Here is an 11,311-nt window from a genome sequence, read left to right as displayed (position 1 = left end):
GATATATCCATATGTAGCTAAGGAACAGCTGCAGAACATATTCAACTTGAGTGTCCTCTGTTCAGCAGGTTTCCCCCACTGCTCATGTGCCTTCCCAAAAGTGAGCATCCCACAGCTGGAGCCTCTTGTACTCAGACTACCCACAGTTTTTCCAAGGTCCACCCCAGTGCCCTGACTAGCACTTTTAAGTCCCCTATTCTGATGCCCTCCTCCAGTATCCACAATAAAAGTAATTTCCTATTTCAGTATTAGATGAGCTCTCATTTAAATTCAAAGGAGTTAAAAAGTTGTGGAAGAAAACAGAGTTTCTCTCTACTAAAATGAGTTCTTTCAGATACCAGTCCTTATGAACCCAGGACTTGCAGTAGCCTGCACACCCTTTCCCATTGGGTAACCGCTACTGAACTGCTGCTACCATGTTTCAGTCAAAGACCATGTCCATGCTACCTGAAGAGGTTCTTGACTGCTCTTAGAGCACTCTTCCTGTGCTGAAAGATAAAAGAAGTTAACATTTCACAGTTAGTCACTAGAATTATTTTCAGATAAGCTTTACAAACTTTTTTGGCTATTCAGGAATACCAGGTTCTTCCAGAAATTGGTTTAACAGCTGCCTCCCCACAATTTCATTCAGAACACTTAAAAAGGCACAGAAGCCTTGACGCTTACCTGTTTTTCCAAGCTCTCCCTGTTAAAGAACAAAGTAGACAACATAATGTATTTTTCTGCATTATCACTAGGATACTTGGAAACAGTAACACAATACAGAAGTACCTACCTGTTCTACCCAGCTGAATTCACTCTCTCACCTTTCACCTTGCAGCTCCAGTAACTCTTTGGGAAATAGCTCCATCGGAGACAATTACCAACACAAAAACCTTCATAGCAGCTTCTTCAGCCTCCAGAATCTGAGCAGTAACTTTAATGTGAAAGTTTACACCCTTCCCCCACAGGCTTTGAAGTAAGCAGTTGGTCAGTGACACTTCAACCCTCCTCCTTCCTCCAAGGGGACTGTGGACAACCAAGTTTTGCAGCTGGGACGATTAAGGAAATGGGATTTTAAAACTTATGTGCCAAGACTAGCATAGATTGTATCAAGCACCCTTAGAAACCATATTCCACTCCCTGTTTGAGTGCACATGAAAATCTTTTCATCCAGCTAAATTGCATACTAGGAATTATTGTGCAAGGCCTGATAATTTGCAAGAACTGAGGCAACCCCAACATCCTGCCAGTTCTCCATGCTGCACTGACATGGACGTTGACACCATGACAGCAGAACATGAGACACCTTAAAAATTACATAATCACACAACATATTTGTACCCTTAATCTTGTAAATTCGTGTATTTCTCATGCAGACTGTAGAGCTGGTTTTGGTATACTATCCAGTGAAGGCTCAGTTTAGAGCATCCAAATCCTTTAAATTTTCATTCAGAGCAAGAACTTGTCAGAATGAAAGCTGAGACATGAAGCCAGGTTTCTACATACAAACTTAAACTTAGATTAAGCAACTTCTTTGAGCCAAAGCATCACACATTCCCACTTATCCTCATCTGCTGCATCACTCCTGCAGGGTCTTCCAACCGCTTCTCCTGGTCTTCAGGACACTGGGTGGTTGCTTACCTGAGCCCACTGTGACCAAAATCACTTTAGTAACAAAGACAACCCATAGTTTCTGCAGTGTAGGATGTCAGCATAGCAGTCCAAGTATAGACAAACATATCAGCTTCATAGGCTCAGGACCATACAGACACTGGAATAAGTTTCCATTAACAGTATTAAACCAGAGTATACCCATGTATTTAAGAAATGCCAAAGGCAGGCTTTCAGTTCTATCATCACCTTTAGTCTTTTTTATATGAAATACTGAGACAAGACTTATTTCTGCAACAGGACTGTAAGCTTCTTGCAGATCTTGCAATTAAGACCTGCTGGGTGGGAAGAGACTTGGTCATTAGTGCTTTCAGGTGAACAGAGTATCCAAGTTTAAGACATGTAACACAAGCTTTATCATTAACATCTCTGACAAGTTGTCATCAATAGGTAAGATCCATACACTGACAAGTATCAGACATCCCCAAACTGAAGTGAACTATACACACAGAAAACTATTTTACTTGTCTCTTGCATCAGGCATTCATTTGGGTAGTTTCTGAAGTCAACTCCTTTCTTCTACATTTCAATCTGCTATAGCAACTCTTAGCTGAGACATCAGTGGCATCTACGTCTTCAGATACAGAAACATGGTATAAACAATGAAATAAGATTATCTGTAAAGCAGGATGCATCCTTGTCTCCTCCCCAGAGCAGCAGCAATGACACAAGGGGGAAGGGGAGGAAGACAGGCAATCAATGCAGGTGAAACCAATTGTTTCTAAGCCAGTGTAAACAACAAAGCATACTGTCATTAAGTCAGCAGACTTATCTTGGATGAAGATTTCACATACATGTTTTCTGCTAGTTATAGGAAAGACAAGAAAGCCCCCCCAAGTTATCCCATTGCAAACTTACCATCATTACTTAGTATCAGCTGCACAGATATAAGCATAGGCTTAAAGACTACAGTGGGCAACTGTTGTGACAGAAGTCATCATGCCACTGCCCCTTTTTCTCACCCACAGCACACCTAATCTAAAGGTATCTGCGTAGAAAAAAAACAGAAGTAGAAAAGAAATAAAAGAGGCTGTACTTGTAATTCAGAATTCTCCAGATGTATGCAACTATTACTAAAAGTTGTAGCAGCAACAGAGCATTACACTCCCCCCACCCCTTTTCTTCAGTGATGAATATGGCAAAACTGGACAAGCTGGGGATGGGGAGAAGCACCTCCTGTCCCAGGACACTGTGCATTCTACAGGAAGTCAAGCAACTGGTTCGGATTCTTCAACTGGAGGGAGGTGAATTTGAGATGGAAGAATGGCATGCACTGCTGTAATAGCAACAAATCTTGAAAGGCTGCAAGGTTCAGATTAAATCACTGCATCACAGAACATCTCATGACACCTTTCCTCCATAATTTACTTGTATCCTGGGGTAAACAGAGTACTATACCTGTGCAGTTACTGTGAGGCAATATCCTGAGTAAATGCATTGTGCTTACCTCCAGGAGGAGCCAAAGCATGAAATAAAAACTTGTAACCCCATTTTTCCTGAGCTATACCACTACTGGACTTCAGGCAAGACTTCCAGCAAGCCTGCGAAACTCTCCACAACTCCTTTCAATGGAATATCTTCCTGAAGTAATAAAACACTTTATTTGACAGGAATCAGCTGTAACTAGAAACGGTGTTATTTCACAAGCCATGCAATAATTTCAGTGCCCTCCCTCCCAGTTTTGAGCAAAGATCTTCCACATGTTATTTCAGAGAACTCCAGTCCTCTTAAGCCTAACAGAGATCTAATTAATCTCCCATTTGGTGAATGGATCATTTCCCATTCCCGGACACAGAGACTAGCACAAGCAGAGATTATGTTCAGCACAGGAAAGTCTACAACCTGCTGCTCAAAATCTAGCCTATCTCCTACAAGCCAGCCAGAAAGCACGCTTAACCTCAGACAGCACCTAGTCAGCTGGCTAAGCCATGCCAATACTAGACAGCAAGCACAGGTAAGACAACAGGGTAACAAGTTAGCTTGGCTGCTCCCATACCATGCTGAGAGGTCCTACACCATCTCATCCATTCTCTCAGCTTTTTCAAGGTTGATTTATGTTTCCATGGACATGCTGAGGACAGCTGCCTTTAGGAGGGAGCAAAGCTCCTCCTGCTGGTCACACTAAGCCACATATCTATGACAGCCAAACACTATTAGCGCAGTTATCAGACAGAAGCCACAACCCTTAAAAGAGCCCCAAATCAGCGAGCACAGGCTGTCACCTGGTGTGTGACAAGGGCATGTCCCAGCCTACTCCCTGCTGAGGGCCCCACCAAGAGTTCAGCCCTACTCTTTAAACCAGTCCGTACTTCATCCCAGACCAGGGCCAAACACCTCGGCAGCTACAGCCCCCACACGGGGCCCCGTTCCCCGGAGGGCGCAAGGGCCACCGGAACCGCTCCGGCTTCCTGCGCCACAGGCAGCAGCTCCCCCTCCAGAACTAGCACCATCCCAGCCCCGACACGCACCGCAGCCGCCTGCCCTCACAACCGTGACCAGCAGCCCCTTTCAACCGCCCCCCAGCTCCTTCCACAGACCCACCTCAGCGGGCACCGCTCCCGCGCCGCCGAGGCCCGCCCGCCTCAAGGCCCCGCTGCCAGGGGCGCACGGAGCCCCTGCGGCCCGTAAAGGGGGCGAGCCCCGGGAACAGACTCCCGCCCCCCGCCTCCCTCCCGCCACGGAGAGGCACTGCCCTACCGAGAGCCAGCAGGCACTGAGGGACAACCGGCCGCTAGGCCATGCCCTTGGGGGCCCTCCACAACCCACCGCACTCCCTCAGCCACTCCTCAGCCTCCCCATTCTCTTTCACCCCCTCGCACAAGCTCTTTCCACCCCTCTCAACCAACACCTAATTCCCACCCTCCCTCTTTTCCGACATCTTAACCCGGTTCCCCGGTCGCTCCTCCCGAGCTAAAAGCATCCCACGCCATCAACATGGCGGCCGCCACCACCTCCTTCCCCACCCCCCTCCCGCGCCCCACCGCGGCCACGCAGTGCGGGGGCTGCCGGGAGATCGAGTCCCCACTCGGCGCACTGCCGCGCGGCACCTCTCCTCAGGAAACTACACGCCCCAGAAGTCTCCGCGGCCGGCGGGCGCCAGCCAATGGGGAGGCGGCGGCGCGGCCGCTCGCCCCGCCCCGGCGGGCGAGAGGGGTGATGTCATTGCCCAGCGGGCGGCCGCGGGGGCGCGCCGCCGTTCATTGTGCTCCGCTGGTGCCGCCTCCCGCTGCCGCTGCCAGCGCCGGCCACGGCGGGGGGGCCCGCTCCTGCTCCCGCTCCGGCCCCCCAGCACCGGCCCGGGGCGGCCCTGCTCCTGCTCCTGCTCCTGCACCAGCCCGAGGGGCTGCCCTGCGGCGGGTGGGTGGCTAGCACCCATCCTCGGGGGAGTGGGCTGCCTTGCACCCATCCCTGGGTGGGCTGCACCGCGCCGGGGGCGGCCCAGCACCTACCTCCGGCTGTGTGGGGGCTGCACCTCACTCAGCCCCGCTATCCACCTCGTGGGGCGGCCCGGGGCTGCCAACCTTCTCCCATCGCCGGTGACCGGCTCCTGGCTCCCGCCTCGTTTTATGGTCGTGGAGAGGGAGGAAGAATCCCAAACCAGGTGAGCTCTGCGCTCCTCTTCCTTTTTTGTAGGGTTTTGCTCCCCCTTTTACACCCCCCCCCCCCCGAAACCCCCCCATCTCCCGCTGCCCTTCCCCGCACCGTGCATTCCCCAGCGGGGAGAAGCGCTGCCGCGCCGGGCTGCGCCGCCCTTCCCTGGCATCGCCGAAAAAGAGAGGGGAAAAAACACCCCCCAAACAAACCCCAACCCCCTAAATTAGAGAAATACTGGGGAGCTACGGAACCCTCCCCGCCCTTCGGGCCCGGCGGCCGGTGCGTCCCTCCCGCAGCCTCCGGGAGACTCCCGCGACTCCGGGATGCTCCGGGCGCCCCGGCATAGCGCGGTCCTGCAGGGCGGGCACCGGGGGGAAGCCCCGTCCCGTTCGTCTTCTGCATTATCCAACAGAGGAAAATCAGCTGGATTTTTAATTGCTGTCGTTAAGTGCTGCTGAGCGCTTCTGAGACCCGTGGTTCCCGGGGGAAAAAAAAAATATATACAATCTTTTCAAAAGTCAAATAAGCGAGGGCTGTTTTAGGACGGTTTTTGGGGTGCTGGTGTGCTACATCGTGTGGCTTCTGTGTTTTGACACCCCCATTCCTCCCCTCTTTCAGGGAAATGGGGGAGATTTGAAGCAAACTGGCTCTCAATTCCGGCTGCGTGCAGCTGCTCCAGGTTTCTTTTCCAAGTCATATCATGAGTATGCGTCTTAAAAAATTGTCGGTTGGACAGCCTGATGGTTTATTTCGACTTCCAAACTATCACTCTGGTCTTTTTCCCTTTTACCATAAATACAAGAAGTGCGTATATTTTAAACTTTTTAAAAACTTTGTGGTCCAGCAGAGCTTTGTTTTAATGTGGCTTTTTTATTTGTTTCCCTGTTCCTTGCTGTTTGCGAGATGCAGTTCAGATCTTTACTTGAACAGTGCTATGCTATTAGTGCAAGATACTAGATTATTTTTTTTTCCTTAGTGCATAACATCAGGAGGTTTTTCCCCTTCTATAATGACATTATCGCTGCAATTGCTCGTGGACCCCGGACATCTAATTTTGTGCTGGCAGCAGTGAAATGCATGCACGCAGAAGGGTCCTGCTCGCCTCAAATCTGTCAGCATCTTTCGGTGCCCTTTAAAGTTAATCCGCCCCAAAGCCTGACTTGGAGGCTGTTCTCAGAGCAGGAAGAGAGCATGCAGCTGAGCTGATTTTTTTTTTTAATATTTTTTTTGTCCTTTCCCTCTGCTGCATATTTGCTTCTGCGCTTCTCTTGTGTAACTGGCACTGTGTGTCCTCTGGCAGACTCCGTGGAATCTCAGCGCTGGGGGACGGGTGACATGAGTGCAGCAGGGACAATGAAACTCCCTGTTTGGTTTGATCAAAGCGCTTGTAAACACCAAGGCGGTGGTTGGGGTGTCCGTATGCAATGCACGGCGTTTTACAGCCTCCCTGCTTCAGGTGGGATAAACATGCTGCATCCACACCTCCTCCTTGCATTTTTTTTATCGGTGTTTTTTCCTTCCTTCCTCTTTGTTACTGACTCAAAGGGGAAGAACAACACTGCCTGTAGGAGTTGCCTTTGTTTAGTTGGTCTTTTTTTAAACATTTTTATTTCCTGGAATGGCATTTTCCTCTTTATTTTACAAGGGAGGGAGTGGGTAATCTAATGGAGAGTTTCCCATCTTGGCTGTAAAAGGAGAAGTTTTATAGCAGTGATTTTGTTAGCTAGGGAGAGCAGGCACTGGAAATGAAGTGATAATTTGAAAGTGTAGCCTGGGAATTGTTCTGGGAAATATTGATACAGAAGTTGTAGAGAACAAGCCACAGCCAGGGATTTCTTAGTTTAAAAGTAATGAAATTTGTTATGTCTCTCTTTTTAATTCTGCTTTCATGTTTATATGTGTACGTATCTTTACAAATGTGTTGGTATTTATGCTTGTTTTATTATTTTTCCAAATTATCAAATTTATTGAATTTAGAAAGACTTGTGACAATGTTGTCTTGCGTGCTAGTGTTTTCAAGCTATGTTATCCTACTGCAAGAAGTGGATTAAAAATGTAGCTCAGAAATCTACACTATTAATAAGATGGAATTTTGCCATGCAGCAACAGAAATACAGACACATAAAAATGGACCAAAACCTGCAGTTCACTCGATAGATGAGTGATTGCTGTGAAAAAGCGCAGATGAGCTAAGAAGCCCTTCCTCTTGAGTAATTTGAGTCCTGATCCTGCAAAGACCTAAATGCAATGTATGCATTTACTGTGATTCAAGAAGTCCCCGAGATGCCAATTGCTGGAAGCAGAGAGACTATCCCAGGAAGGCAGCACTAAATATTTCCTCTGCTCTTTTACTTTTTCCCCAATTTCTTACTAGTGCCGAGTGTCTGAAAGGGGATTCAGGTCTAGATGGTCTTGTGGTCATACCCTGGACAGTTTTCTTTTATTTCAGTCTTGTTCTTAATCAAATTGAGTTTGATGCCATTGATTGGCTTCTTAGTAAAGCCAGAAATCACATCTTTGTAAATTGGCTTTATCAGCATCACCTACATGCCCTGGGCTGTATAAAATTGCCCATCCCAGAACTGTTGTAGAAAGAGGTTCAGGCTGCCCTGGGACGCTTGGGTGTCTTCCAGCCTCATGTATGGGGGGACCCAAAGACAGGTGAGATGAGGGGAACCGTGAAGAGCCAGAGTTGGGATGGACTTGCTGCCTCTTAAGCTTCACTTTCTTCTCTGCTCCAGAGCTGAGCTATAGAGGACAGTAATTTTTGTTGCCTGGAGTTGGGGTCTAGTGAGGCAATTGGAGTTTCTGAAGGGAGAGGTGGATGGATGAAGAAAGCTCTTTGGGGGGAACTGAGCAGTTGCTTCCCAAACAGGCATGGGGAGGGAAGGTGAGAATTGAGGAGTGGGAGAAAGGTGTCTGTGAGCAAATTGAACCTCTGTCGCCTTCCTGCGAAAGAGCTTTCCTCTGTTTGCTATCTAAGCTGCATGCTCCTCTTCTTCCCAGGCCCACCTGCGGGTGGTAGATGTTGCTCGCAGCCTGAGCTGGAGCACTGGGGCTCTAACGCAAACTGCAGAGCTCCTGGTTTTAGCTCTGGAGCTGCTCTCGTTCAGTCCTCGCCATGATAGCCAAGCTGGCATCCATCAATCGGCAAATTGAGGTGCTTGCTCTAAGTTTTGTGGCATGTCCCAGGCAGGTGTATCTGCAGCTGGTTTTTTTTGTGAGTGGGGTGTGGGGTTGTTGGCATTTTCTTATTTTTTACACAAAATATACCCAAACAATAAATTATAATAGCTGAGAACTAGATAAATTCCTTTTCTAATTTTAAGGCATATCACCTTATTTTTTAGGGCAGGACCAACAGTCTGAGTGCAAGCCTTGCTCTTGGCAGGTACAGAAAGAGGAGCGGGGAATGTGTTAGGAGCTAGTTAGTGCGTATTGCCAAATAACCACCCAGGCAATGCAAAAGTTTGAGAGATTCATTGCAGTAGTGTGGCGAGCACGGCAGGAGAGCAGAAGGTAGCACAGGGTGGGCATACCTCGCAGTGATGAGGCTGTTTAAACCAGGAAACCTGCACGGATGCTTGCAAGACTTCGGAGCAGGAGATTTAGGGGACAATAAAATCATCTTCTGTATTACAGATGGGTTTCCGACACCAAAACCATCAACCTTTGGGGCAGAGATGCTCAGCAGCAGCCCTGCTTTGGCTGGAGGACAGACGAGATGGCCTAAGGCAATGTTTTGATTGACTCTGTAGTTTCCGTAATTTCATTTTGCAGCAAGTCATTTAGCTTCCTTCCCCCCCAGTGATTCTGTCAATAACTAACTAAATCACCATTTTATTTTTAATGGCTTTCTTACAGCGTGAAGCAACTGATCTGTCATGTTTATCATATAACCCTGGTGCCTCTTGCTCAGCCTGTGCTTAAATCATGATTTTAAACGGGGAGGGTTGAGTCAAATATTCCTCAGGTGCTAATACATTGAATTAATTAGGACAGAACAAGGATGAACTTGTCCTTTAAAACCATTGTCAGTATTTAAGCAGAGTCAAGACCACACTGAAGTCTGTTGCTGTTACAGTAGTTTCATAACTAATCTGTGCTATTAAACATTGGCCCTGAATAAGGAATTAGTGAGGTTTGTGTTATAATGTCATTTGATTTCACCCTGCGTAGATAAAAATCATTAGAGAGCTTTGTTGCATTGAGCTGGGGATAGATATTTAGGTTGCGAACAGCTTGAGACTGAATTGCTATTTGTCATCTCGCCTCGCCTGGAGTCACTGCTCTCACTACGCTGCACTTCTCTCTGCATGCAAAGGAGCACTGCTCCCTAAAGACTTAAGGCAAAATTTAAACCACCTCTTTAAACTAACCTAGCTATTAGTTTCCTGAGATAATTAGGGAATACTTGTACAAACAGAGGAGAAAACCTTCGGTAAGGTCTTGCTTTGCTTGATATAGGTAGAGCCTCACGGAAGTCTGCTGCTGTCCTTTTAAAGATCACAGGATACCCTGTTTATTTTCTTTCCTTTTAGCAGAAATGCTTTCTTTTAGGTACTGCTGAACTAAAAGTTAACTGTAACCTTTAAGTATCTGAATAGTGTTTTCTTTTAGACCTTGAAAAGAGTAATGGGAAAGGGAAGAGAAGAGGAAAGGGAGGAAAGGCTGTGCTGGCATGAAAAAAGATGAGCTTGCACATGGTTTCTCAAAAGACTGTATCCTGCAGGATGAATTTAAAAGAGGAGGGGGGAAAAAAAAAGGTATTAGAGATGCCAAAGTGTACAGAAGTCAAGCAGTGTTTGGGTAACTCTGTCCTGCTAAGGATGCTCTCCACAGAGAGAGGAACTTAATGCAGGGCCCCAGCAGCCCGACCCGCTGCCGCACTGTGCTTATCTATAATGAAGTTACCGAAAACTAAACTCTGCTTTTTTTGATTAAGCAATAAGTCGCTCAAAGGGCAGCATGTGTGCCTTTAAAATGAGAGTATTTCTTGATATAAATCCAGCCTATTATTTGCAAAAGGGAATCGCCATGAAACTACAATCCCATAGGCTGGTGCTGAGCCTTGATGCCAATTTGCTGGGAACAGCGAAGAAAATTAATCTGACTGCGTATGAGAGACTCGCATCCTGCAGTAGCAATCAGTTGTATGTGCTTTCCACAGTGTTTTGGACCAAGCCTCTCTCATCCAAAAAAAAGGAGCTTTTATTGCTTCGGCAGGAGGAATTGCTCCCTTGCCTGGCTGTGGAAGTATGGGTTCCCTCTCCAGAGTAATCAAATGGTTAGAATAGAATATTTCAGTTGGAAGGGACCTGCAACGATCATCTAGTCCAACTGCCTGACCACTTCAGGGCTGACCAAAAGTTAAAGCATGTTGTTAAGGGCATTGTCCAAATGCCTCTTAAACACTGACAGGCTTGGGGCATCGACCACCTCTCTAGGAAGCCTGTTCCAGTGTTTCACCACCCTCTCGGTACAGAAATGCTTCCTAATGTCCAGTCTAAACCTCCTCTGGTGCAGCTTTGAACCATTCTCATGTGTCCTATCACTGGGTACCAGGGAGAAGAGATCAGCATCTCCTCTCCCCTTCCCCTCCTCAGGGAGCTGTACAGAGCAATGAGGTCTCCCCTCAGCCTCCTTTTCTCCAAACTAGACAAACCCAGAGTCCTTAGCCGCTCCTCACAGGACATGCCTTCCAGCCCTGTCACCAGCTTTGTTGCTCTCCAACAAAGCTGTATGGCATTATATGGGATGTTTCACCTGGAGTGTCACTACTGAGACGGTACCAGCTTGAGGGGAGCTGCTGACATGCTTGTTCCCGTCTGCTTTCTCCATGCTTGTTTTCCATCTGCCTAAGCCTCTCCTTGCTGCAGTGCAGCCACCCCACCTCCCCTTCCCCCTCTGCTTTTCTTCTATCTAGTGATGTTCAGCAATAACCTTTGGAAGCTTGGATACTCCCTGACTACAAATGAATCTGGGTAACGCTGTGAACGGGCATAAATGGAGACTCGTCTGAAGAAGACGTGATGCCAGTAGGGAACAGGTTACTAAAGATGTT

General features: G+C 47.7%; 1 protein-coding gene across 1 annotated transcript in view; it reads left to right on the top strand.

Annotated features, from left to right (window-relative positions):
- The first annotated feature begins 4,823 nt into the window (after positions 1-4,823).
- Positions 4,824-11,311, top strand: part of RAB30 (RAB30, member RAS oncogene family) — a 53,529-nt gene continuing 47,041 nt past the window's right edge. The window contains exon 1 of the mRNA XM_075491185.1: positions 4,824-5,254. The gene's annotated coding sequence lies outside the window, so the exon portion shown is untranslated. The remainder of the gene's footprint in view (positions 5,255-11,311) is intronic.

Source organism: Mycteria americana, chromosome 1, assembly GCF_035582795.1.
Source record: "Mycteria americana isolate JAX WOST 10 ecotype Jacksonville Zoo and Gardens chromosome 1, USCA_MyAme_1.0, whole genome shotgun sequence".
NCBI classification, from domain to species: Eukaryota; Metazoa; Chordata; class Aves; order Ciconiiformes; family Ciconiidae; genus Mycteria; species Mycteria americana.
This window is presented reverse-complemented; position numbering and strand designations above follow the sequence as displayed.